Source organism: Myotis daubentonii, chromosome 2, assembly GCF_963259705.1.
Source record: "Myotis daubentonii chromosome 2, mMyoDau2.1, whole genome shotgun sequence".
In the NCBI taxonomy this organism is placed as follows: Eukaryota; Metazoa; Chordata; class Mammalia; order Chiroptera; family Vespertilionidae; genus Myotis; species Myotis daubentonii.
Window position 1 is genome coordinate 155,256,799 of NC_081841.1, and position 27,660 is coordinate 155,284,458.

Genomic DNA, 27,660 nt, shown 5'->3' on the forward strand with positions numbered 1-27,660 from the left:
AACCCAATCATTGTTTAATAGCATACTATTCAGCTTCCAAGTGTTTGAATTTTTTGGATTGTTTTTATTGTAGTTTATTTCTACTATTATGCCAATGTGGTCTGAGAAGATGTTTGATATGGTTTCAATCTTCTTGAATTTGTGGAGTTTGGGGAGACTTTGCTTGTGACCCAATATGTGGTCTATTTTTGAAAATGTCCCATGTGCACTTGAGAAGAACGTATATTCCATGGCTTTGGGGTGAAATGTTCGGAAGATGTCAATTAAGTCCACCTGATCTAGTGAGTCATTTAGGATTGCTGTTTCTTTGATGATTTTCTGTTTAGACTAGAGGATTTATCCAGTGATGTTAGTGGTGTATTAAAGTCCCCTACTATAATTGTACTACTGTAGATCTCTCCCTTGATATCTTCCAGAGGTTTTTTTTTTATGTATTTGGGTGCTCCTGCATTGGGTGCATATATGTTTATCAGGGTTATATCTTCCTGTTGTATCGATCCTTTTAGTATTATGAAGTTGCCTTCATTATCTCTTGTTATGGCCTTCACTTTGAGGTCTATTTTGTCAGATGTAAGTCTTGCTACCTCAGCTTTTTTTTTTTTTTTTTTTCATTTCAATTTGCCTGTAAGATATTTTTCCATCCCTTCACTTTCAGTCTGGTGTGAGTGCCAACATTTATAAGGACCTCATACAACTTAGCAAAAGAATGATAAACAACCCAATCAAAAAATGGGCAATGGACCTAAATAGATACTTTTTGAAAGAGAACATAAAAAAAGGCCAAGAGACATTTGAAAACACGCTCAAAGTCACTAATCATCCAAGAGATGCAAATCAAAACGACAATGTGGTACCATCTCACACCTGTCAGAATGGCTACCATCAACAAATCAACAAACAACAAGTGCTGGAGAGGATGCTGAGAATAAGGAACCCTTGTGAACTGCTGGTGGGAATGCAGACTGGTGCAGCCACTGTGGAGAATGGTATGGAGTTTCCTCAAAAACTAAAAATGGAACTTCCATTTGACCCAGTGATCCCACTTCTAGGAATATATCCCAAGAAACCAGAAACACCAATCAGAAAGGATATATGCAAACCTATGTTCATAGCAGCACAATTCACCATAGCTAAGATTTGCAAACAGCCTAAGTGCCCATCAGCAGATGAGTGGATTAGAAAACTGTGGTACATCTACACAATGGAATACTATGCTGCTGCAAAAAAGAAGGAACACTTACCATTTGCAACAGCATGGATGGAACTGGAGAGCATTATACTAAGTCAAATAAGCCAGTCAGAGAAAGATAAATATCACATGATCTCACTCATTTATGAAGTATAATGAACAACATAAACTGATGAACAAAATCAGATCCAGATACAGCGAATCATCGATAGACTGCCAAACCTCAGAGGGAAGGTAGGAGAGGGTGGGGGTAAAGGGGAGAGATCAACCAAAGGACTTGTGTGCATGCATATAAGCATAACCAATGGACACAGACACCAGGGGGAGAGGGCATGAGTTGGGGGTGGGGGGCAATTAGGGGATAAGGACACATATGTAATGCCTTAATAAATAAAGAAAAAATAAAATAAAATAAAAATTGCTATAATATTGAAAAGAAAAAAAGCTATAAATGTAAAGAAATCCATTAGGGAATACATAAGATTCAAATCTAAACATCATGAGGATAATATTTTGTTTAATGTATTTTAAAAATATGACAAGTAATATGATCTATCCAACAACAGACCAAAAACAGAATTAAAATTCAAGATATTTTTTGCTTTAGTTCAATGTTCTTTCTATTGCACCATACTACCATTATATATGAGATACTATACTACATCCTGTTACATTTTTAAAAATGAGTGAGGAATTCTAAATATCCCTCTACTTATTTTTGTTTTGCTCATTTTGTTGGTCAAATCCAATAATGATAAAAGTGATAGTTACATTATTTTTATTTTATCCATTCACTCCTTAATATTTATTTAAACAACTACCAGCCTTAATAAGCAATTGATAAAATATGATGCATATTATTATCCTATATAATAAAAGCCTAATATGCAAATTGTCCCCTCAACCCGTAGTTCTGCCGGGAGTTCAACCGCTCACTATGACGTGTGCTGACCACCAGGGATTGGTACTGAACATGGCAGGTGTTGGCAATGTGGCACTGGCAGCGGACAGCAGTGGAGGCACTGCAGGCCCCGATGGGCCCCGAAGAGAGTGGGACTGGGGCAGGATGGTGGAGCAGATGAGTGGGCGGCACCAGGCCAACGTGGGTGCAAGCCATTGGTAGATGGGCAGGGCTGATTGTCCCGTTGATCTAATCACCCTGCCACCGCCGCCAGGCTCCCACGAACTGAGCAAGCTGGGCAGAAGCTCAATGCCCCACTGATCTGATTGCAAGGCGACCAGCAGCAGTGGCGGGGGGTGGGGCCACTGCCCAGCTCCCGTAGCTCCTGGGAGCCAGGTGGTGGCGGGGTGATTGGTGGGGCGATAGGGCCCTGCAGGTGGCGACCAGTGGCAGCAGCAGGGCGGCAGGTGTCCAGGGGAAGAAAGGGAGTACCCGGCCCGCAGCCAGCAGCAGCTAGGTACCCTACCAGTGCACAGGTTTCATGCACTGGGCCTCTGGTATTTATATAATTTTTATTTATTTAAGGAGTATATTATATTATTCCATACCACTTCCTAAGTTTTTTGTTGTTCATCATGGCCCCTTAGCTACATTTGGTGATAATGATGCTATCAGGTAACTTAAAAATTGCTGCTTTCTTGAAACTTGACAATAAGAACTTTTTGAGTTCTAAAGAGATTTATAATCTGGCTCATCAAGGTAACCGTATGTAAAGCATATACATGGCATATAATAGAGTTTTCTACTTAAAGTCAAAATGAGGGATACAGACAATAGTGTTATAAGAAAGAAGAAATGAGAGGGGGCTGTGATCAGGAAAGGGTTGGTGGGTGTAATAGTGGACGTTACGTGCAGGATATTAAAAGACTGATTTGATTTCTTGAAGTGATGCCTTTATTGAAGCAAATGACACACTTATTAATGACATAGGCTTCCATTATCTGATTAAATGCTTGACTTTACTGACCTGTTACTTTACCTTTGAGACTTCATTTCCTACCTGGCTAGCACAATTTTCCATGTGAAAAGAAAGGTCAATGCTAATCAGAACACTTCACAAGGTTATATCAAATACTAGCTAATTTTAAAAACTTTGTGGGTTTTTTTTTTATAGAAACATGTTTTTCTGTTGCTTTTACTTTGTTTCCTGAAAGAAGTCATGCTTTTTTTAGGCCAGATGCAGCAAGTAAAATGCATGAGTGCTTATTTTATTTTAGGTTTGGATTAGATGAGAAAAATAGATAGGGCATACAGAATGCCCTTCCTCACCTTGCAATGAATCTGACTCATAGGCAATTTATAGCAACACATACAGTTTTAAAAGTTGCTGCAGTAACAGTCAGCAGTCAAACTATTATAATTTAAACTAAGATGCCCCTAGAGAACACATTTTACAAGAAAGCTAAAATTTATTGAAAAACAATGTGAGTTAAGTTTTTCATTCATTGTATTTCTATTCCTGAGAAAAGCAATGGCAATAACACTTGTTAAATTGGTATCCTGCTTGATGCTTTTGCTGTGAAAGTTAAATGTTCAGTTTTAACAACCCAAGGCAAGGTCAGAATTATACAGCTTTTTTGTCCACATTCTCAGATATAATACATCCTTAAGAACATTTCCAAGTATTTCAATATTTTGCACCTTTGATTAAATATGAAAGTGTCCTTTTTGTTCTTATTGAAATTTTCAGAAATATCTAAGTTACAAAAAGGTGTAGCATTGTATACAAATAAAGTCATGACTTAATGGTACTAAGTATGATCAAGTGTACCTGGTAAACAAAGCAAAATGACAAAATAATATAATAAAAAGAGCCACCAGGATTTTACACACATAAAAAAAAGCCTTTGTTGTGAACGTTGTGAATTTAATTTTTTTTTTACTATATTCATTAAGAAAATACTTTTTATTATGGTATTGGTTTAATAGTTAAACAGACATGTCATGGTTGAAAATGAACAAAGCATAAAATCAAATACAACTAACAGCATGTTTATTATTTCTGTTTTGATGTTTCTGTGATTATTTGGGTTCAAATATAAGGTGAACAATCATCTTGGATTGCCTCAGAGTCCCAGTCTAAACCTTCATTCCAGAATCATTAGTAGTAGTACCAATTTCACTCTAAACAAATGAAATGGATGATAAATTATATAGTCATATTTTTATGGGTTATATTTTAAGAAGCGTTCAATCCTTTTTTTGAATTGCAGCTTTATTCACTAGTTCCTGTAATCATGTTATGTCATCTTTGAGGAGTATCATTGACATTGCAAAAGTCTCAACATAATTAGCAGTTATGGAGAATTAAGATCTCTAAGGAGATGCATCTTCACATTCATCATCATTTGTTTGAGACAATAATAAAGTTACTTTTTAGTCTTCATTATCATTATAAAGATAAACATGAATATTTTACAAACCTTAATAAATCTAAAGTCAGAATGGACAATAACCAAGGATTGGTGTTATCATCTAGGTACAATACTTTATAAAACAATTTTAAATGTATTTTTTTTTATTTTCTGTAGCATAGTTTTTATGTCTTTACATATTTGTTATCCAATTATACATACAATAATCTATCGCTAGTTTTATCTTTAAAATTACCACATAAGCACTTATTATTAAGATTACTGGTTAACAGCCACATCATAATGCTTTGAATAAATATACCAATGTTTATTTGTTATTTTGTTATTGAACTTTGACTTTGATTCCAAACTCTTAGATATCATAAACAATAGTTTTACCAACATGTTTATCTATAGGATTTGTTTTATTTTATTCTTTTTCATATCATGATTTTAGGATTTTTATCCTAAATTCTGTTAAAAATTTTAAATGAAAAATACGCAGAAATTTAGATAATTGTTTATTGAAAAAAAATAATTGTCCTAATTTATACTATCATGATTCTTTTATGAGCTTGTACAAGCCCTGAATCTTTGAGGACATCAAGTATTATTCCTTAAAAATACATGCTAGTTTGCTTCAATGTGCCCTTCTTTAATTATTGATTCAAATAAACATAGCTTTCATATTTTTCTATCTTTTTATTTATTACTTAAAATCTTTTGTTAATTTATATATCATATTTTATAAGAAGATAAGCAAAATACATAAAATTAAACATGATATATTTTAAATCAAATATTTGGGTCTATTATTGCAGGGTCCCTGTCTAGACTATGCCAGATGCTCAAGGCCAATTAGAGTATAGAGGCCTTGTTCAGAGTATGCCAGATGCTCAAGGCTACTCTGAGCATGAGAATCTTAATCAGGGTGTCCAAGGACAAGAGCAAGGCCACAATAATCTTTATGTACACTGCACAAGCATGGCCTTCTATAACCCAGAGGACTGAGGTCACTTTTTTGGAAAGCACCCTCTTTTGTCTAAATAGTATAAAGTTGTTACTGACCCTCTGGCAGCTTGTGGCTACTTGTTGAGGCTGCTCCTATGTAAGGCTAGACTGCTTAGTGGAAGACTACTGACCAACCAGTATGGGGGCTGTATTATGGGGAAGATGCATTAGTGAGCAGCAGGCTGCTGCTCTGGGTACAGAGGCTACTACCACTGTGTGGGAAAGATGTTTTGTTACCTAGCCAACATGTACCTACCTACTGCATGGGACTTTTCTTTGAAGCACTTTTTCGTCTAGTGGCTCCTTGTTAGCAATGGCTACAGGGCCACTAGCTTCTACAATAAAGATTCCTACAACTTCTCATATCTTCTCTGTTGACTATCTGGTGTCCTTGACAGTCCAGCCCTGGCAGAGGGGCTCAGACCCAACAGCTGGCATAGTGGAGCAGGATGAAGGAACTGAGTTCTTGACAATTATATAAATTAGATTTAGTGAATGATGAGGGTTTTTTTGGCCAGGATATCAAGTAGTTGATAGGTAGCTGGGTAGATATGGATGAATACATGATAAAAAAAAGATCTCACAAAATTGAAATATGAAATAATTTTTGTATTCACAGTTGCCCCTTCATATTTTTAGTAATACTTTTGCACCTGGTTTGCACAAGCATCATCTTAACCAATTAATTTAAACCATAGCTCAAGACTTATTTCTGGCAGGATTGGGTCTTGGATGTTTTCCAAAACTCTCAGGGAATTCCAAAATTCAGCTAAGATTATGAATCTGTCATCTAAGCTAATGGATTTTCCATTATTTAAAATTTCACTTTTGCAATGTAATAATTGTGTTATTGCCTAATTTTTATATAATAAGATAAATAATAATGTAATTACTATAACTGACCAGTAATCAAAATATAAATAATGAACAGATTTTCACGTAGATTACAGATTTCAATGTACTGGAAAAAATGAATGAAAGAAGTGATGATTTTGCACAAATAGCTAAAAGAGAAAGTATGGAAGCTAGTAATTGGATTTAATTGTGAGCTATTTTATTTCTCTTTCTGTGGTATCTATTCTGACAACTGATTGTCAAATAGTAGGTAAAGCAATCAATATTTTCATATGATTTATAAAGCATAGTGGCCCAATGAGTAAGCCAGTTATTATTTTGGCAAATTGTGCTAACTTATGTTTTTATATTTTAATCTATATAAATATAATTTTTAATAATCATTCAAAGTTGAATCAATTATAATGAAAGCCTGGAATATAATATTATTACTGAGACATTTTTAAAAGTAATACATAGTTAGAGACAGATCTTATTGCTGGAAGAAAGCAAATAAGCCCCAAAACATTGTTGATATTACATAATATTAATGGCGTGAAATATTTAAGATAATTTTCTATCACATATTTGTATAGTGTATATATTTACTTACACTTGTGCAAAAGTTATTTTTACTATAAAAAAGCTTTCAGAATATTAAAGAAATACTCTGAAGAACTTTTTTCATTTTTATCATCGAAAATTCATTTTAAGAAATATAAACATATATTTTAATTAGTAATACTGTATAAAACACAATTCTTACTTGAAAAGATACATTGAGAGTGAATGTATGCTTAGAGTAAAAAGACAAATATTACTTAAATAAAAATGTCACAACTGGAGGTCAATCTAGAAATTACTTATTCAGTCCACACCATTAGTATTCCATTGTATGTCTCTTCATTTAATTCAGTTTTGGAGAAAAGAGTGATCATTGAAAATAAAATAAATTATATAAATTACATACACTTTTCAAATGCTCTGAGAACAAATTGGCATAAACCATAAAATACATAGATATTCCTTACTCAATTATGTTGTCTGTCTCTGATCTCCTTAATATTTGCTTTTAAAATGGAACACAGAGAGATTTTGCTTTCAACACTACCTAGTAAAGTTGGCATGTTACACAAGTGTGGCATGCCATCTGTCTTCCCATTGGCTTCATGGGGTATGCGTAATCTTTTGATCTTACTAAAATTGATGTTTGAGTTCTTGCTTCTCAAGCTCAGTAACTTGATTTAGTCAAGAACCAAGAGACTGGATCTACTTATCAGAGGTGGAAAGATTAAGGCCCAGTAGGAACATGAGACTGATCAATAGAATCTGGATCCCAGTGTATTATTTTTTCAATGAGAAATATTTGTATTGTGTACCAAAATGTTTGCATCAGAGTAACCATCACTTTCTCTCTTCATGGGAAAGAATCAAAGAAAATATGAGAAAACAAATAAACATCAATAGATGAAAACAGTTATAATTTTTCTTCATAAAATTTAAATATTATAATATTATGTCTCAAATTTTGCATTCCTTTTTATTTTACAATGATCCATATGCAAGAATTCCTTTCTTAATTAGATCCTAGTTAGATTTACATATTAAATTTTGCAGTTGGGAATTATTTTTTTATTTTTGTTCTAGAATGTATAATGTGGAGGCTCCAAAATGTTTGTGTGTTTTGTGTGTGTGTTTTTTTTAAATAGAGACTTTAGATAGAGAGGAAGAGAGAGAAATAGAGAAACATTGATGAGAGAGAAACAACAGTAGGTTGCCTCCTACACACCCCCCCACTGGGGATTTAGCCCACAACCCAGGCATGTGTCCTGACCAGGAACCAAACCAATGACCTCTTGGTGCATGGGATGATGCTCAACCAACTGACCCAACCAGCCAGGATAAGAGTACAAAGTCTTGATATGTTAATTAGCCTTTAAGGTACTGTGGTTGGTGATTGTGTTGTTACCATAGACAAGAAATAAAAACGAATTTGGAAATACGGTACTGGCTGAGGACTCTTGTTTCGAAGAGCACAAAAGGCATATGGAAAGCCTTTACCAAGAACGGGAAAGATTTATAAAACATGTTTATTTGGTGGTTCAGTATCTTATTTGCCGCAGTCTTGTCTTTCCCTGCAGCTGCTGGGATTCAAGGAATCTGGAAAAGGGGCGGTGCATAAATTAATGAAGAGGCTAGAGAAGAAATATGAATTTGGAAGGCATGTGGGAAAGCCAGACGGAAACTTAGTTCTAGTGACTAAGCTCTCCATATCTCCGGACCCCTAGCTTTTTATTAACACATTTTACCCTATAGCAAAGCAGATATACATATCAAAGGTAAGGTTTGGTAAACAGTAAAAGATTATCAGGTTGGGGGAACTGCCCTCAGCTGTCTGGCAGCAAGCAATAACATGTAGATTTTCAGCCCTGCTGAAACCCCAACTTCCATTAATCTTTTGATGAACTTCTTGCATTTATGACATGCTAGAATTTGCCTCCGACACTTATTCTACTAAATTAGTTATATATAAGACATGTCACATATTAAAACTGCCTCTAGATGAAGTCAATCTACCACAGAACTTCCACTGTTCTGAGTTAGAAGAAAATCCATCTTCATTGTGAGTAGGGTTCCCAAGATCATGCAAAGGAAGATTCTTACTCACATAAGAATACTTAGGAAGATTCTTCTCATCTTTGGTCCATAATACTCTGATAAGAATTTCATGCCTGGCTGGTTTCGCTCAGTGGATAGAGCGTCAGCCTGTGGACCGAAGGGTCCCAGGTTCGATTCTGGTCAAGGGCACATGCCTGGGTTGCAGGCTTGGTCCAACATGCAGGAGACAGCCAATCAATGATTCCCTCTCATCACTGATGTTTCTATCTCTCTCTTCCTCTCCCTTCCTCTCTGAAATCAATAAAAAATACATATTAAAAAAAGAATTTCATACACCTTGAAGAACATGACCCTGCATCTTCTGTCTCCTGTGTGGGCACAGAAATCTTTTTAGAGGCTCAGAGCCCAGTACCTGTGGTCTAACCTCCTGAGGTGTAATTCGTGAAACAGTTCCTCTCTAAGGTTCTACAAGCAAACCTTGTCTAAGCATAATAAAAAAAAAGACATGTAATTTTAAAAAATCAAATGTTATGAAGGGCTTTTGTCATCATAAAAAACTTTTTTAAAAACCTTTTTAAAAGAAGGAAACACAAATATCAGGAAATGGATTGGTTGATAGTTAAGGCAAGAAAACAATGAGGGTGGATAAAACAGGAACAAAGTACAAATAAATACCTTTGTTGATTGCTCTGCTATAATTTGAACATGCTACTAAATTGTATAGCAGCAACAATTTTTAAAAGACTGAGAACTGATGGAGGGTAGATAGAAATGTTAAGGGTATGACAGGAGCTATTCATTGAATCACAGCATCAAAGATCCATATTTTAATGCTGGTACCTATGACTGCCCTAGAAAACCACATAGCAAGTTGATTATCTGTTCCTGTTTATATGTCTGGGACATAAATTATTTAGTTACAAAAGTAGAAGAAGCGTTTGCATATGTATTCAAGCTAGGGGGATATTGTGATAGTCTATAAAATTTGGTGGGTTAAATTTTGAGTAATTATACACTATAGCAAGTCAGTAGAAAAAATTCTCAAAAGCTTAGAGAGGAAAAGAAATATCTTAAAATTTCCAGGAACAGGATAAGCCAACTGAATCCATGTTACTGGTTAAGCCAATTTTGTAGAATGTGAAAAGTTGCTTTTCACAGCTGCTCTGTGGAAGAGAAAAAGAAAGCAAAAAACACACAACAAACAATCAGATGATGGAATGGAGGCCACTTAGATACTGGAAATTAGGATATCAGGGTTATGCAAGGATTTCTCACACTGCACTCAGTTTGAACCCCCAGGAGGCAGTTTTCCCTATGTAAGACATAGAACCACACTTTAAGTTCTCAGATCTATGTGTGAGTAAATTTGCAGCACTGCTTCATATCACAGCACTGATTCATGTACTGACTAGAAATTCAGACAAGGAGGTCGGAACAATTAGCAAATTGTATTTTTCTAGGGCTTCTCCAAATTTCCTAACAACATAGTTTCTGATGGAAAAACAAAACAAATAGAGGACAATCAGAACAATCAGAACATGGTGTTCAGAGACATTAAAAAAGTAGATAAAAAGTAGGCCCAGGCCAACTAGAGAAGGAAGAAATATTGTTAACTATAGTCACCATGCTCTACATTAGATCCCTGGAACTTATTCATCTTATAACTGGAAGTCTGTACCCTTTGACCAATATGTCACAACAACAACAACAACAACAACAAAATGATAATCATGTAAGGTAAAGGATGTGTTAACTAACCCTCTTGTAATAACCATTTTGCAATATATACATTTATCAAGTGATCACATTTTACTTTAAACTGAAATATCCTTATATATCAACCAGAGGCCCGGTGCACAAAAATTTGTGCACTCGGGGGGAAGGGGGGTCCCTCAGCCCGGCCTGTGCCCTCTCGCAGTCTGGGAACCCTCGGGAGATAACGACCTGCTGGCTTAGGCCCACTCCCAGGTGATAGAGGGCAGGCCCAATCCCTAGGTGCAGCCCCTGGTCGGGCTCAGAGCAGGGTCGATTGGGGAGTTGGGGCGCCGCCCCCTGTCATGCACAGAGCAGGGCGGATCGGAAGGTTGTGATGCCACCCTCAGTTACCCTCAGGGTAGGGCCAATTGAGGGGTTGGGGCACCATCCCCTGTCACACTCAAGGCAGGGTTGATGGGGAGGTTGCGGCCCCACCCCCTGTCATGCACAGAGCAGGGCCAATCAGAGGGTTGGGGCACTGCCCCCTGTCACGCACAGAGCAGGGCCCGTGGGGTGGGGGTTGGTGCACCGCCCTCTATCACCCATAGAGCAGGGCCAATCAGGGGGTTGGGGCACCGCCACTCTTACACTCAGGGCAGGGCCAATGGGGAGGTTATGGCTCTACCCCGTTACACACAGAGCAGGGCCCGTGGCGGGTGGGGGGGGGAGTTAGGGCAAAGCACCCTGTCACACACAGAGCAGGGCCGATCAGGGGGTTGGGGCACCTTCCCCTGTCACGAAGGTAGGTTGTGGCCCTGCCCCCTGTCACACACAGAGCCGCAGGGCAATCAGGGGGTTTGGGCGCTGCCCCCTGTCACACTGATCCCGGTGCCAGGAGGCTTCACAGCTCCGCTGATCCCGGTGCTGGGAGGCATATTACCCTTTTACTATATAGGATAGAGGCCTGGTGCATGGGTGGGGCTGGCTGGTTTGCCCTGAATGGTGTCCTGGATCAGGGTGGGGGTCCCCACTGGGGTTCCTGGCCAGCCTGGGTGAGGGGATGATGGCTGTTTCTAGCTGGTCACACACCCTTCAGGGTGAGGGTTCCCACTGGGGTGCCTGGCCAGTCTGGGTGAGGGGATGATGGCTGTTTGCAGCTGGTCACACATCCTTCAGGGTGGGGGTCCCCACTGAGGTGCCTGGCCAGTCTGGGTGAGGGGCTGAGGACTGTTTTCAGGCTGGCGGGTGACGGAAGCTCCCAACCGCTCCTTTTTTTCTTTTTCTTTTTTTTATTCTGGGCCAGCTTTAGCTTTGAGGCTTGGCTCCAGCTCTTAGGTCTCCGCTGCTGAAAGTGGTTTCTGGCCTTTGTTTACAATGTTGCTATCCTGCTGGCTAAAGCCTGGTGGACTAAAGCGGGTTTCTGGGGTTTTGTTTAGCTTCTATATTTGTTACATAGTTGCTTAGAGTTGCAGGTCAGAGGCCTGCAGCGGCAGGCGGGGAACGTTGGAGTCCTCTGTCACTGAAGCAAGCAAGCCTCATGTTAGTTTCAAGCTGCCTGGCTGCTGGCCGCCATCTTGGCTGGCAATTAATTTGCATATTGCCCTGATTAGCCAATGGGAAGGGTAGCAGTCATACGCCAATTACCATGTTTCTCTTTTATTAGATAGGATTATATCTCAATAAAGCTAGAAAAACAAAAAAAAACAAGTGCATATTTTATCATTTACTTTCAGTTACCACTTCAAATAAAAGTACTTTATTTATGCTAATAAACATTTTGTGAATTAAAAAAAAAATAAAGGGATTGCTTTGTGGATTGGAAGGGGCACTAGGCCTCAAGAATAAACATGCAACCCATTTCTTGGATGTCTGCCAGTGCTGTCACAGGGAAATGTTACAGGGAAACAAAACATGCTGTAAATATTTGTGATCCGTCCTTTCTTACAATGTCCGAAGAAGAAGAACTGTTTTCTTTTCTGGGAAAACAATTAGCATTCACTAAACCGGCTATTGATGGAACACACCACCTGTCAATTCTTGAGAAGGGTAAGGAGATAAAAAGGGTTTGAAAAAGGAGAACCATGAAAGTGGGATATATAAAGGAGAAAAAGGAAAAGGAAGCCGAGTGAGTAAATAACTGTTAGAAAAAAATACAACAGTGAAGAGAGATATGTGTACAGAAAAGGTTAGGAACTTTTTTCTTTTTTACTTTTCTTTTTTTTCTTTTTTCTTTTTTTTAATGCGATGCTGCCTTATTCATTTCCTGGAAGAAATCTACATTAAACTACTAAAATTACTTTTCAAAGGTTTAACATAGAATTTATGATTCTTTTAAATGTCACGCAATGCTGGAACCGGCCTTGAGATGGCTCCTGTACATTTTTATTACACGTGTGTAAAGTGAAATGTGTATGAACAAATGACAGGCAGGAGAGGGAATGAGACGAGAGTAGCTAAGAGGGGGTGGCAGCTGGACATGGAGAGCCGCTGAGTCATTGAAATAGATGGGAAGCTATCCTGCCTGATAGTTTGCTCTACTCAGAGCAGCCACGGTGCTGAAGCTCAGGTCGCCCTTCTCTCTCCTCCACGGCCAAGCTTTCGAAGCTCTCCCTGGGCTTTTAAATCCATGATGTGAGACTGTTCAATGTTTCCATGGTTTAATATGTATCCTAATAACATATCCCCTCCTAACTTTTTCTCTATCTTGGAAAACCAAATGGAAAGAATGATTATTTTGTTAGAGCAGGCAGATGGAAAGATAGGAGGTGAGAGAGGCTGGGAGTGGCGGCTGGGGCTTGGAGGAAATAAGTGTGAGACGTGACAAACTGGAAATAGATGATGGAGGGGGCAGGCCCCTATGTGAGTTGGAAAGGTTCAGAGCCCTCCAGGATGTGGTCTAAATGATGGCTTAGCACCTAGACAAAGAGGTTTATAGCTTAAAGATACATTTTTTTTGAGACCTGAGGAAGGAGGTGACTGGCTCCTTGCCTAGGGGCATTCCAGCCTAAAGGTATAAATCCTCTAAACTCCCAAATATTGGGGCACTTGGTCTCAGCTGACTTGCCCGCTCAGTCCTTTCTGAATGTATTGCTTTTCTACAAATAAATCCTCGCCTGCTTTTGCTATTATTTGTAGTCTCTTGTTTGAATTCATTCCTACCAGCAAGACAAGGACTGGGGGCACAAAGTAGTGTCTCTGGCCAGAGTTCCTCTGCCCCTACCACCATTGTCCATCACTGATAATTTCACTTCATAGAGAAGTCGATTTTTGATATTTCGGTCATGCAAGTGTTACCAGGGAGTCCATGGACCTCGGTTCTTATCTTCTTGAAGGAAAGATTTCAATCAAGAGACAAAGTGTAGCAAAGTAAGTAGGAATGTACCGGCCACAGCAAAAATATACTCAGGACAGTGAAACAAGGAAGGGCAGAGAAGCAGCAGCAAAGACTGGGCTGGGCTGCTTTGGCTCATTGAGAAGTCAGAGAAAAGGGGGCCTTGGAGACAGGTCCAGGGGGTTAGTTCGCCTGGATGAGCTGCCTCTGCCCACTGCTCCCCTGTTTGCAAGTTTCTTGAGGTCCCTTAAAGAAAAAAGGGAGAAGGGAATGGCACGGTGTGCTCCCCTGGGGGAGAGTGGACACCGGGTCCTTCATCCTGAGCATATTTGTCTCTCTCTTGCAGATGGGAATCTTAGAGGTGGTCTAAGGGGAGGGTCTTAATAGAATATTCATCAGCTGTGCCTGTGTGCTCCTTCAGGATGGTGGTCTCCACTGATTGGTGGGTGCCAGGGCAGAGGTCATTAGGCAATGTAGCTGTTCTTGAGGCAGTCATGGCATCCCTTGTCTGGTGTTGCTGCTTTTCTGGGCCCGAAACTGAAATAAACGGAGGCCTAAATGTTATCTTTAGGGAGGAAAAGATTGGCGGGGGAGGGTGTCTAAACCGCATGACTAACAATATGAAAGATCGGGGATCCACACCGCATGAACAGTGATATGCTAAGAGAGAAAAGGTTACCCTGAGGGTGAGGTTCTTGTTTTCACAGTTTTTCCCCTTACTAGGCATCTGAGACTTTCTATCCCTGTGAATTTCTGTCCCTGATCCATGGTCCTTGCTCTGCTCATGTCTAACTGCCCACAGCACAAGGATAGACTACATTTGGAATACAGGGTGTGGCAAAAGTAGGTTTACAGTTGTGACTACAAGGAATAGCTTATACTTGTATTGTGTTATTTATTACTTATTATATTGTTTTCTATACAAACAATTGTAAGCCTACTTTTGTCACATCCTGTACAATGCTATAATACACATTGCTTTTCAAAAGTGTAGCATATTTCAAAGCAGGTTTAATCAAACTTAACTTTATTATTATGGGTGTTAGTTTTTCTTAGAGACACTACTCATTTTGCTGAATATTAATGTTTTTGTGAAAAAAAGTATTTGTTGCCCAGGCTAGGTAGCTCAGTTGGTTAGAGTTTCATCTAGACATGCCAAGTTTATGATCCCAATCAGGGCACATTTATGAATCAAGCAATGAATGCATAAATAAGTGGGACAACAAATTGATGTCTCTCTCTCTAAAATCATTAAATACATTTTTAAAAAAGAAAAAAGTATTTTTAGGCTATTTTATTCCTCTTAAGGCTGTTTCCACTATATAGGATTATAGAGATAACAGCATAGTGGAATCATCTATATGCAATATCAATGAAAGAAAAAATTTGGAATGATCAAATCAAATCCTTCACTTTTCTTTCTCTTGTAATATAAAGAGAAGATCCATAAAATGTCTGCATGATCTGAACTTCAGCTTCAGAACTCAATTAAAATAACAGTTTTACTTTGAAAGATGAGAAAAGTAATATTTAATTTTCAAATCAATTTTAGTATTAACCAAAGAGGTGCATGCTTCAATAAAAAAAAAAAAGGCATCTTATTTGAGCAAAAAATTGCAGTCTGAGAGATGCATTTTTAGGTGACTATCCAAACTGAGCTCTGGAAGGAACAATGAAAGTAGGGGATTATAAAGGCAAAAAACAAAAAACAATAACAACAAAAAAACAACAACACAAAATGTGATTCTTTCATGCAAATGAAGGCTTGCTAGCTAGGTTAACAAGGATCAGTTACTTCCAATATGCAAACAAGGGAGGTGAAAACTACAAGGAAAGAAGTCCATATGTGTTCATGTAGCAACTGTTGTTCCAAAATGTGTATGGCTCAGCCCCCAGTGGAGTTTAGCAACAGGTTTAGTAACTCAATAGCAGCTCTGATAACTGAGGGACAAGACATCATAGGCCCCATTTCCTTAATAGCCTCCTCATTCTATTTTAAGTAGCACCCTTAGCAATGTGTATTCTATATCATTGTCTACATTATTATGTTTTATTTGTAAACTAGAGGCCCGGTGCATGGATTCATGCACCAGTGGGGGTCTCTCAGCCTGGCCTGTGGGGATCGGGCCGAAACTGGCTCTCCAACATCCCCAAGCGGTCCCAAATTGCGAGAGTGATGCACCCTGGAATCGGGCTCCCTCCTCTCTAGTTCAAGGTGTGTCACCGAGAACCACAGCTGCCAAGTCACTGCAGCTCAGTAGCTCCTGCTTTGAGCATCTTCCCCCTGGTGGTCAGTGTGCATTATAGCTACCAGTTAGATGGTCAGACAGTTGCTTAGGTTTTTATATAGATAATTTAAATGTAAGTGAAATATATGCAATAAGCTGTAATATTTTAGATAAAAATATTTTGATACCCAGTATTTTAAAAAAAATACTAATTATGAATGAAAGACAATACTGAAATGGCTCATATATTTCCATTCAGGTAAAAGCAATACCCTATTAATAAATGGACAGACTTCTCTGAACCAAGCTAAAATGAACTGATTGCCAATAAAATACATTTAAGCTAAAGATGACCCCAAGTCAAAGTTCAAAGAAGTATTTTAGAAAATGTATGATATACACATTTTCCCCATATGCTTATAAGTAGAATTCACTTATCTTTTCCTATACCTCCACCCCTTTACTTCTGTTATATTTTCCTCTCTGTATTCATTCATAGCTCAGTGTTGCTGCTTTCCAACCCTGCAAGTATACATCTATGGAATCTTTAACCTTTCCCATCCCCGATTATCTTCCTAGTACCCATTGACTTTGCCCCTAATGAAAACATAAGTCTTCTTAAAAGAGACAGACTGCACACATTGCAGCCCTCTAGAATTAAAGACACTTGTTCACTATGCTCCATATGCCATCCAGCGGGCCAAACTGGCTGTGTTCTACATAATCACTGTAATGAATACATTACCAAGGATGCGAAGAAACATGAGAGAGGAAGATGAAGGGGCCAACTGGACAGTTGGACATAGTAGTTGAACTGGTATAACTGTGAGAGAGAGGGGGGAGGTGCACACAATAAGTTTACATAATCTATAATAATAAAAGCATAATATGATAATGAGACCAGACAGACTAACAACCTCCTGGGCGACCTTCTGGACAAAGCCAGGGCAGCGAGTACCGAGGGCAGCTGCTGCATCTGCAAGTGCCGAGCCCCTTGTATGAATTTTGTGCATCAGGCCCCTAGTCCTATATAATAAAAGGTTAATATGCAAATAGGCTAACCAGCAGAATGATGTGCACTGACCACCAGGGCGCAGACGCTCAATGCAGGAGCTGTCTTCTGGTGGTCAGTGTGACAAAAGCCATGCTCATGGCTGGCGAGTGCAGCGGTGGTGGTGGGAGCCTCTCCCACCTCTGCGGCAGCACTAAGGATGTCCAACTGCCAGGGATCAGGCCTAAGCCATCAGTCGGACATCCCCTGATGCTCTTGCACTGCGAGAGGGTGCAGGCCAGGCTGAGGGACCCCCGAGTGCAGAGATTTCATGCACTAGGCCTCTAGTTTTGAAATAAGTAAAGTGATCTAGAAAAAAATTATGAAATAAAGGCTGGCAAATTAAAAACTCAGGAACAAGAGGTACAAAGTATCTTATGCTGTTGATGTCAGCAAAACATTTCTGAGCTGGGGACACAAACACCCTTTGGGCAGGGTGGTATGTCTAGAATGTCATTAAGTGATGGTTCCTTTCATCAAGACTTCAATTCTGCTTAAATTATTTTATTTAATTCAATTTGACTATGTTAAAAGTTATATGTGTGTAAGATAAAAGGATCTTGTGACATAGAGGCCAAACTGGAAAAGACAGTTGAATCAATGCTGATTCACAGGTTTGTTTATTATTAATTAACTAGAAGCCAGATGCACGAATCTTCGTGTAAGAATAGGCCTTCCTTCCCCTGGCTTCCCGCCCCGGCTTCCCTCCAGCACCCGGGACCCAGGCCTTCGCTCTGGCTGGAGCCACCTTCCTCCTGTAGCTCCATCCATCCCCCACTCATAGCAGGTGTCTCGCTCCACCCAGCCACTCCGCACCTGCGCGCGCTCACTGCTCAGAGGCCTGAAGCGGCCAGGGCAGGGCGGAATGCCTGCGTTGTCTCCATCCCAATGATGCAAGTGTGCTGGCCGGGCTGCCACTATCTTTGCCGCATCAATTTGCATATTCCCTCCTTATTCATTCACTGTGGGAACTGCCATCTTTGTCTCAGAGTGACTGTCAATTTACATATTCCTTCTTTATTAGACAGGATGGAAATATTGATAATTTATCTAGAGTTCTACTAAACGAATCCTATAATCCATGGGACATAAACTCAACATTTTAACTGCATGTGCTACAAGTTAATGAGATAAAAATGAAAAGCCCAGAGTTTTTCCAAGTTTTTCTTATGTGTGGGGTGATTCAGGTTTCAATCGTGGTCTGTGTGCATGTTACTTAAATCCTTATTTGGAAGAGATCAACCGAAGGACTTGTATGCATGCATATAAGCATAACCAATGGACACAAGACACTGGGGGTGTGGGGGAACATGGGGAAGGTCAAGGGAGAAAAAAAAAGGAGACATATGTAATACTCTTTGTAATACTTTAAGCAATAAAACAAAATTTTTTAAAAAATCCTTATTAGGATTCAACATAAGCATCTAAGTACTTATGTAAAATTAATGATTTCTTCTCAATTCAAATAGCTTTCAATTAATGGATTATTATGTAAAAAAGATACTTATTGCACTGGCCAGTTTGGCTCAGTGGATAGAGCGTTGGTCTGCGGACTGGAAGGTCCTGGGTTCGATTCCGGCCAAGGGCATGTACCTTGGTTGCAGGCGTGTCCCCAGTGGGGGTTGTGCTGGAGGCAGCTGATTGATGTTTCTCTCTCATCAATGTTTTTAGCTCTCTATCCCTCTCCCTTCCTCTCTGTAAAAAATCGGTAAAGTATATTAAAAAAAAGATACTTATAGAATCACTTCCTATATAGTTGTCAAGCTTATATTTACCTATTTCCCATTAAAAGAAAACAAAAACAAAACAAAATAAAAAACCCAAAACAAAACAATATTGGCACCTGACACAGAAACAAATAACAGGGCAATACAAAAGAAGAGAGCATATTATTTAAGAGGCATTAGTTGTAAGAAGCTCTGACAGATACAAAGTGCATGAATGCACACTGCTCTGTGATGTTTAACATGTGTTGTCAATTAAAAATTGCTTGAGTAATATTTAACAATACAGATCTATCATATTCAGAGTTTATGGAAATAGTTTTAAATAAATGTTTCTTGCTTTAGTTTTGCATATTTAAGTTAAACAAAAACAGTTTACTTGCTCAAGTTGTGTTTTAAGCATCTTCTTTGAAAGATGCATTTTTTTATATTTTTCATTTCTTGACTGACTAGTTATGAAATATTTCACATAATAAATTGAGTGAGAAGGTATTTATTTCCATTTTTAAAAATAACTTGTTAATAACACATAACTAAGTTCATTTTAAGGCCTGATTATTTCCTGAGAGTGGATACTTTGTGCTGTTGTTTGAAAAGTGGTGTTCATGAAACTGGACACAGTTGATGAAACTGGATACATACATATATGTATGTGGCTGCCTGTCACTACTTGAGCCAAATTAAGCAGAGACAGGGTTGGATCATATATGAGCATTTATTCAATAAATGCTAGTGATATGGGGAGAGCATTGGTCCCCCTGGAAATTTTGCTCTGCCCCCCCCTCCAGCCAGTTGGCTGAATATATACAAAGAGAAAGAAGATAGCTGCATGCAGCTGTGAGCTACTAGTATAACAGAGAAAGGGGAGGGGAGAGTCTACTGTCTGGCCTTCAGGAGCTAAAAGTCTGATAACAAGGAGGCTAATCTTCCATGGTGTTACAAAAAGCTCAGCCCATTCCTGGGACCAGAGAATAGTCAACATTCCTGAGGCAAAACCTGGAGGGGGTCAGAGTCCAGGCACAGCAACCCCAATGAAAGCATGTCCTGTCCTTGGTCTGTTCCCAAAATGTATTTCCTTTCTGAGTAATGGACTCAGCGAGGCGTCTTACCTTTTTTACAGCTTTGTTTCATCCACCAGTTTCCTAGGGTCTGTAAGAAAACTTCTTACCTAAAGTTAGTAAGGTGAATGATTATTAAACAACTATGGCTCTATTCTCATTACATGTCCTTCCCACTATCATTGAGATACATACATATATGTATGTATGTATTTACCATTGCAAGAATAGATGTTGAATAAATGTTTACAAAGACTCAACACCAATTTTGATATAGAATCCTACAGAAATATTTCAACTGTAACCCACAAAAGTCACAGAACAAACAGGCAACTTATCCCATGCATAAACATTGTCAGGTTTTGGCAAAACCAATTTCCAGGAGGTAATTTATTGGTAGGAACAGCACATCTCCAACAGTCCCTATGGCTGTAGAATTGGGTGTTCTAGAATAATCCAAGATTGAAAGTGGTCCTGATAACCATGGTAATTAATTAGGTCTTAGGTAATTTTATTAATGCAGTTTTTTTGTGGGATAAAATAGATTTAGCCATAATCTAAAATACAGAGACAAACAAATTAATTATGGTACTAAATAAAGCACAGATATCTCCAAATGTGCTCAGCTTTTTCCAAAGAGCAAACTCATGGTACTGAATAACCAGATGGAATATCAAGTCAGTGAGTTATTTGGATTTATTTCCACATTCATCCATTTATTCATCCAATGGGTGTGCTGAGTGCCATAGGCGTGCAACTTTGTGCTGAGTACTGTGGATACAGTGGGAAGTGTATCTCTGCCCATTTTCCTGTCAATCAGCCGGACTTTACTAAATTAGCCTATGCATCGAACTACATGACATCACTAAGATTTCCCCAGAAAGAACTGCAGTTCTTATAAAGCAACCCAGTGTTTCTATCTGCTTATAAACAGGACTAGTATTGAAATTTTACTATAAGGAAATCACATGGGGTATTGATTAGTGTCAGTGAACAGACACTCAAAACAAATACAGATCACTAGTGCTCCCTCTTGAAATCACCTAATATTTAGAACTGTACATGTTGCAGATGAAGGAAGGAAGGAGAGAAGGAAGGAAGGAAGGAAGGAAGGAAGGAAGGAAGGAAGGAAGGAAGGAAGGAAGGAAAGATGGGAGGAAGGAGGAAAGGAAGGAAGGGAAGAAGGGAGAAAGGATGAAAAGAGGGAGGGATTGAGGGAAGAGAGAGGGTAGGCAGTAGTCATTTTGATAAGAACAATAAATCATTTTGACTGTTTTATTGTTTTTTTTTACATATTTAGAATACCACCTCTAAAAACCTTAGTAAGTTCTTTATATATTATAAATACTGTTGTTGTTTTTCAACAAATTATAATTAATAATGTTGCTGAATTTTCACATAAAGCTTTTGCAGTTTGGTTGCCTGCTAACATTTTAATTATTTTAACATGTTTGTTCTAATACAACATGTGCTGAGCTCCTTTTGAACCTCCTTTATTCCTTATTCAATATGTGAATTGACAATTTTCAAGGGGACATTTTAATTCGAGTTATTTTTAAGAATATTTATAGATTCATATATTCATAAATTCCTTTCCGTATAATTTGCTTATTTTTTATCACATAATTCAATTTTGAAAGATAAACACATTATATCGATTTCTTTCTTTTACACTTTTATTGACATAGCATATGTTTCCAGTCAAATGTAATCTCAAGTATCAAGTATGAGTTTATTTATATTTTTATGTTAATTAAATTGTCAAAGATAAATTTGTAAATATTTATTATTTGCTATTATCCATCCTCCTCTTTTAGATTATGATGTAATGTCTTTACATTAAAACTAAATTGAAATTTCCATAAGGGTACAAGGATAGTCATCAAATACCAAAGACCAAGCATTAGTACCTAATTTCTCTAGATATGGAAAATGATTTTAATGATTGGTAACACAGATCACTTAGTGTGTGTGTGTGTGTGTGTGTGTGTGTGTGTGTGTGTGTGTGTGTTCTGGACACCTTTAGAAATAATTTATCAAGACTTTACCCCACCAGTTTTATTATGAGCTCAGTTTTGTAACCAAATCTAGCAGCAAAAATTTCTTCAGAAGCAAAGCTGCCAGTCCAATGCTTTGAACTTGCCTTATTTTATTGAAAAATCTAAATCACTCTTTTTTTTTTCACCTGCCACTCTAGATGTCTAACAAAAAGTGAAAGTTTACAGCAGCAGGGAAGTCGCTGGCAGGCAATGACAGCTGAGGCTGAAGAAATAGATTTCCCATACAAGATCTGGAACTGTCAGTGCTGTCAGGCTACACTCTCATAATAAGCACCCGGTTTTAAACCTTTGCCAAGACTTTTCCCAGTCTTCTCTGACTTTGTTTAATGTCATGGTGCTTCATATATCTTGCTCTGGCTGTAGCAATGTGCAATAAGTTGACTGCTTCTACACTGAACATATCAGAGATATTCTTGTCATACCTATCATAGAAATTCAAATAATCCTCCACCCCCTCCATTCCCAGGGCCTTACGTGGAGACTCCCTCGGGATCCAATCCTTACCCCTTTTTGATGTTAACCATACGCTTAAAATGTAGAGAGAATTTGTACAATATATACCCTTCAGCTGCCAAGACATGAATGTTTCTGTAACATTTTATTTATTTTAATTCTGCTCATGGCAGTAAACTTAATTTTGAGGATACTTATCTCTCATGCTTGAAACCTAAGAACATCATACAGCTTTGTGTTTTTCCATAAGCAGACCCTGAGACAAGGATTTTAGAACAAGAATGTATTTGTGATGTCTATCAATCATTGGCAAAGTGCAAGAAAGTAAGACAGTCTAAAGAAAGGCGGCAAATAAAACATGAGTTTGAAAGCCAGATTTCAGCAGTTGGAACTATCTCTGCAGAGAAACCTGTAAAATAGAATAGAAAATAAGTTCTAGAGTTATCACACTTATAAAGGAGGGAATTGGGGGTATTTGTAAACCATCTCCAGTAAGAGCTGCACACTGTAGCTGCAGGTAAGTGCATGAGGCCGTGTCCTCCCGGGACCTTGCAGATGTGGGCCCTCCATGGAGCGCCTCTGCACACCCAATGTCGAAAGTGGCCACTTGACAGATCAAATGTCTTCTAAAAAAAGCAGCCCTAGGTACTTTGCATTTGACGACGACTCATGTTTATTTGTGGAAAATGCACCAGACCCAAGAAAAGAAAGATAGTTGATTGGTTGATCTCTTCCCACCCACCCTCCCCTGCCTTCCCTCCGAAGTTCAACAGTTTGTTCATATTTCTATGACATGGACAATGGGGTGGTGAGGGCCGTGGGAGCGGGGGGAGGAAGAGAAAGGGCTAGAAGAGGTTAAGAGGTTAATGAGGGCAAAAGGAGGACCTATGCCAGTGATAGCGAACCTATCACACGCGTGTCAGAGGTGACACGTGAACTCATTTTTTTGGGTTGATTTTTCTTTGTTAAATGGCATTTAAATATATAAAGTAAATATCAAAAATATAAGTCTTTGTTTTACTATGGTTGCAAATATCAAAAAATTTCTATATGTGACACGGCACCAGAGTTAAGTTAGGGTTTTTCAAACTGCTGACATGCCGAGCTCGAAAAGTTCGCCATCACTGACCTAAGCAATACTTTCCACGATAAAGATTTAAAAACAAAACAAAACAAAAAAGGAAGCATGGATTCTTCATAGCCAGGTTTCCACCATTAAAACAGTCAACAACTGTACTGGCTGTCCTGTATTTTTTTTCTTGCCATGACTTTCACCTGTTACAACTCATCAAACAGTAGGAGAGAGATTGCCATGATGCATACATCTCTCTCATACACTTGGCAAGGCCAAACATAAGGAGTTATATTCCTTTTCATTCAACCCCAAGCTGGAGAAATAAGAAGGGGAACAAGGCTGGATGCTTCTCAATCTCACTGAACAATACAAGCACATGGGCTTCCCTAATGATTATTGGCAGCTCAATAATATGAATAGAGACTCCAGAGTTTGTGATTCTTACCCTACCACACTGTAGGTTCCCAGGCTGGCCACAGTACGATAGTGGGGAGTTACATATTCTGGAGCAGACCACAGTGATTCCCTGCCCCTTTTGACTACTATAAAGGTAAGGACCCCTCCATCTGCAGGAGCAGCCGGCCCCTGTCCAGCTTCAGTGCCCTGAGCCTGAAAGACCAGCAGATACTCCAGGCTACCAGAAAAGCCAGTCTAGGAAGTGACTTCCTTTGCGGCATTGACACTCAGCTAAAACATAACTCCATGGAAAACCATCCTGAAGGGAAGGGCTACCAGAATGTAGACAATTATTCCAACATCAAGTTCCAATTTATCAGGATAGGGAACATCAATGTCATGAGGAGCAGTGTGCAGAAAACGCTTAAACTGTGCGAACTTAAATCTCCCCCCATGAGCACACTGAGGCCGCCATGGATGCAGGAATGTCCATTGCCAAGGCGTACAGAGGAAGAGGTGAGTGTGCTTGTTCACTGTTCGGACGGCGGCAACAGGTCTGTGCAGCTGTGGATCAGCACGACCAGACTCTGAAGGGCTTTGTGATATTAATGGAAAAAGGCTGGATTTCCTTTGGTCGTAAGTCTAGTCACAGATATGGCAATCCAGATGGTGATCCAAAAGAAATCCCTCCAGTTATTGACTATTCATTGAGTGTGTCTGGAAGTTAATGGAACAATTTCCCTGTGTGTTTGAATTCGGTGGACGGTTTCTGATTCACATGCAATATCACATTTATACTGCCAATCTGAGAACTTCCTATGTAGCAGCAAAAAGGAGAGGTGAGAATTCAAAATTCAAGAAAAAACATATTCTTTCTGGACTCACCTGTGGAAGAATTGGCTGACTACATGAACCTCTCTTTACAGTCAGACACAGGGAATCCTTCTGCTCCCCACAACACCATGTGACTTCATGTACGAGTTTAGGAGTGGCATGTATAACCTCTTTAAGAAGTGACTGCAGCCCTGACAGTCAGTCACAGACCCTTCATGGCAGTAAAGGAGGAAACCCAGCAGCTGGAGGAAGAACTAGAGGCCCTAGAAGAAAGGCTGCAAAAATCCAAAAAATCCACTGAAATCGCACTACAGTGAAGAGTAAGCCAAGTGAACCAGCAAACACTCAGGGTTTTCTCCCTCAGACAAAAGCACAGCCAACACTCCCCAGGACTACAGAGGGAACATGAAATGGTTTCCACCCAGAGCCCTTCACAAGGAGACAAAGACTCCACTCTGACACGAACCCAGGACAACTTGACAAGCTCAGATCCAGACCTTCAGCCAACAGTGGTCCGGAGTCTGGGGGGTAGGACTTAAGCTGTCCATCTCCGAGTGGTGGAGATGTGCACCCAGCAGAGACAGTGGCAAGGACGGCGATTCTGACAAGCTGTGTTTCTCATGGCCTAAAGCGTCCCTCTGGAGTTCCAGAATAAAGGACATGTATGAAACACTTTCCAAAATAAGGGAACATTGCAATTTAACACAAGAAATAACTCAAGAAATGGCACATGGCATTGAGAATCATACATTATAACAATGAAAAAGGGAGAAAAGTCCAACTCTTTGTTTCTTTAGATGTTGAAGAAGAGGAAATAGCCATTTATTTTATTTAAATATATATATATGAATTTATCCCATTTTGAAAATCATTCTACATTCATGCTATGAAAGTTTTATTCCCACACACCTGTTTTCTTCTTCAATTTTCCAACCTATTTCACTTTCGGGCATTATGCTTTCTAAAACATTTGATGTTATCTTCCTTCCTGCCTGTGTTATAAACATTTCTAATAACAGCAGACATTAGGACATACCTTTTTCAGGTAATAGACATATTTTTTAACTGAGGATCTTTGTAATGGTTGAAGTTTATCTTTCAAGTTTAATGATCACTTTAACATTTCCTTGGGTGATATATTTTGAATTTTTCAATTGGACGAGGACTGCTCTCAGGGTTCTGTAACTGTTCTTCAGAGAAAGGCTTCCGGGGGGAAATGAAGATCCTGGGAGTGCAAAGTCCTTGGGGAGCACTGAAGAGGTAAGGCTTGAGTTTTAGCAGCACCTGCCCTTCCTGACTCTTCGCATTGTTAAAACCCCAATTTTATCATCTTTGCCTTTGACCTACATAAAGAATCTGACAATATTCATGACCTCTACTGCTATACCAAGCCCCCATCATTTATTAGTGGGATGAATTCCCTTGTTTGGAATGGGTTCAAAGCTAAACTGGGAAATAAATATAAGGGGGGGGGATAAATATAAGGTTGTCAGTGAGGCTATTTCTTTTAGCTTTACAATGAAGAAAAGCAGAGATTTAAGAGTGGTGACTTTAAATAGAAGTGGAATCAAAACTGATATACATTTTTTTAAGGATGAGGGAAATTTCCTCATATTGCATGATGATGAGAATTAACCAATGAAGAGAGAAAATATTGATGCCAAAGAAAGAAGAATTTAATGAAGCAAAATTTTTGAGTAAACCAAAAGTGAGGGCATCATTAGAACACTGCTGGGAGGTCTGGCTTTTGCTAGTTTGGACCATTAATACAGAATAACAGAAAAGCAGGCAGAATTTATGATCACGGAGGTAAGTAAATGTGTGGGGGTATGTGTGTGCCCAAATTATCCTCAGAAGGTCCCAATGCTTAAATATGATAGTGAATGAAATTATTACTCTGAATAATATGATAAAGAAGGTGCTGGAGGGTGGAGGAGAGAAGAAGGAGTGTTGAAGAATTTTCAAGGAGAATAAGATAATAAGTGGAATACAGAAATATGTTAATGAATTCTAGGCATATCAAGAACCTAGCTGAGGTTTAATAATTATAGTTTGCACAATGGAACTGTTATTTTTAAGAATTTATCTTTATTGTTGGAAGCATTACAGATGTCCCCTTTTCTTTCCCCATATTTTTATTTTATTTTATTTTATTTTATTTTAATTAAATCTTTATTGTTCAGATTATTACATTTGTTCCTTTCCCCCCCCCCATAACTCCCCTCCTCCCAGTTCCCGCCCCACCCTCCGCCCTCACTCCCCACCCACTGTCCTCATCCATAGGTGCACGATTTTTGTCCAGTCTCTTCCCACATCTCCCACACCCCTTTCCCCCCCAAGAATAGTCAGTCCATTCCCTTTCTATGTCCCTGATTCTATTATAATCAACAGTTCATTCTGTTCATCAGATTATTTATTCACTTGATTCTTAGATTCACTTGTTGATAGATGCATATTTGTTGTTCGTAATTTGTATCTTTACCTTTTTCTTCCTCTTCCTCTTCTTAAAGGATACCTTTCAGCATTTCATATAATCCTGGTTTGGTGGTGATGAACTCCTTTAGCTTTTCCTTATCTGTGAAGCTCTTTATCTGACCTTCAATTCTGAATGATAGCTTTGCTGGATAAAGTAATCTTGGTTGTAGGTTCTTGGTATTCATCACTTTGAATATTTCTTGCCACTCCCTTCTGGCCTGCAAAGTTTCTGTTGAGAAATCAGCTGACAGTCGTATGGGTATTCCCTTGTAGGTAACTGAGTTTCTTTCTCTTGCTGTTTTTAAGATTCTC

The 27,660-nt window shown here is 38.9% G+C and overlaps 1 pseudogene; it reads left to right on the plus strand.

Moving 5' to 3' along the window:
• Positions 1 to 23,136: 23,136 nt before the first annotated feature.
• On the plus strand, positions 23,137 to 25,629 carry LOC132225906 (myotubularin-related protein 7-like; annotated as a pseudogene).
• The last annotated feature ends 2,031 nt before the right edge of the window (positions 25,630 to 27,660 follow it).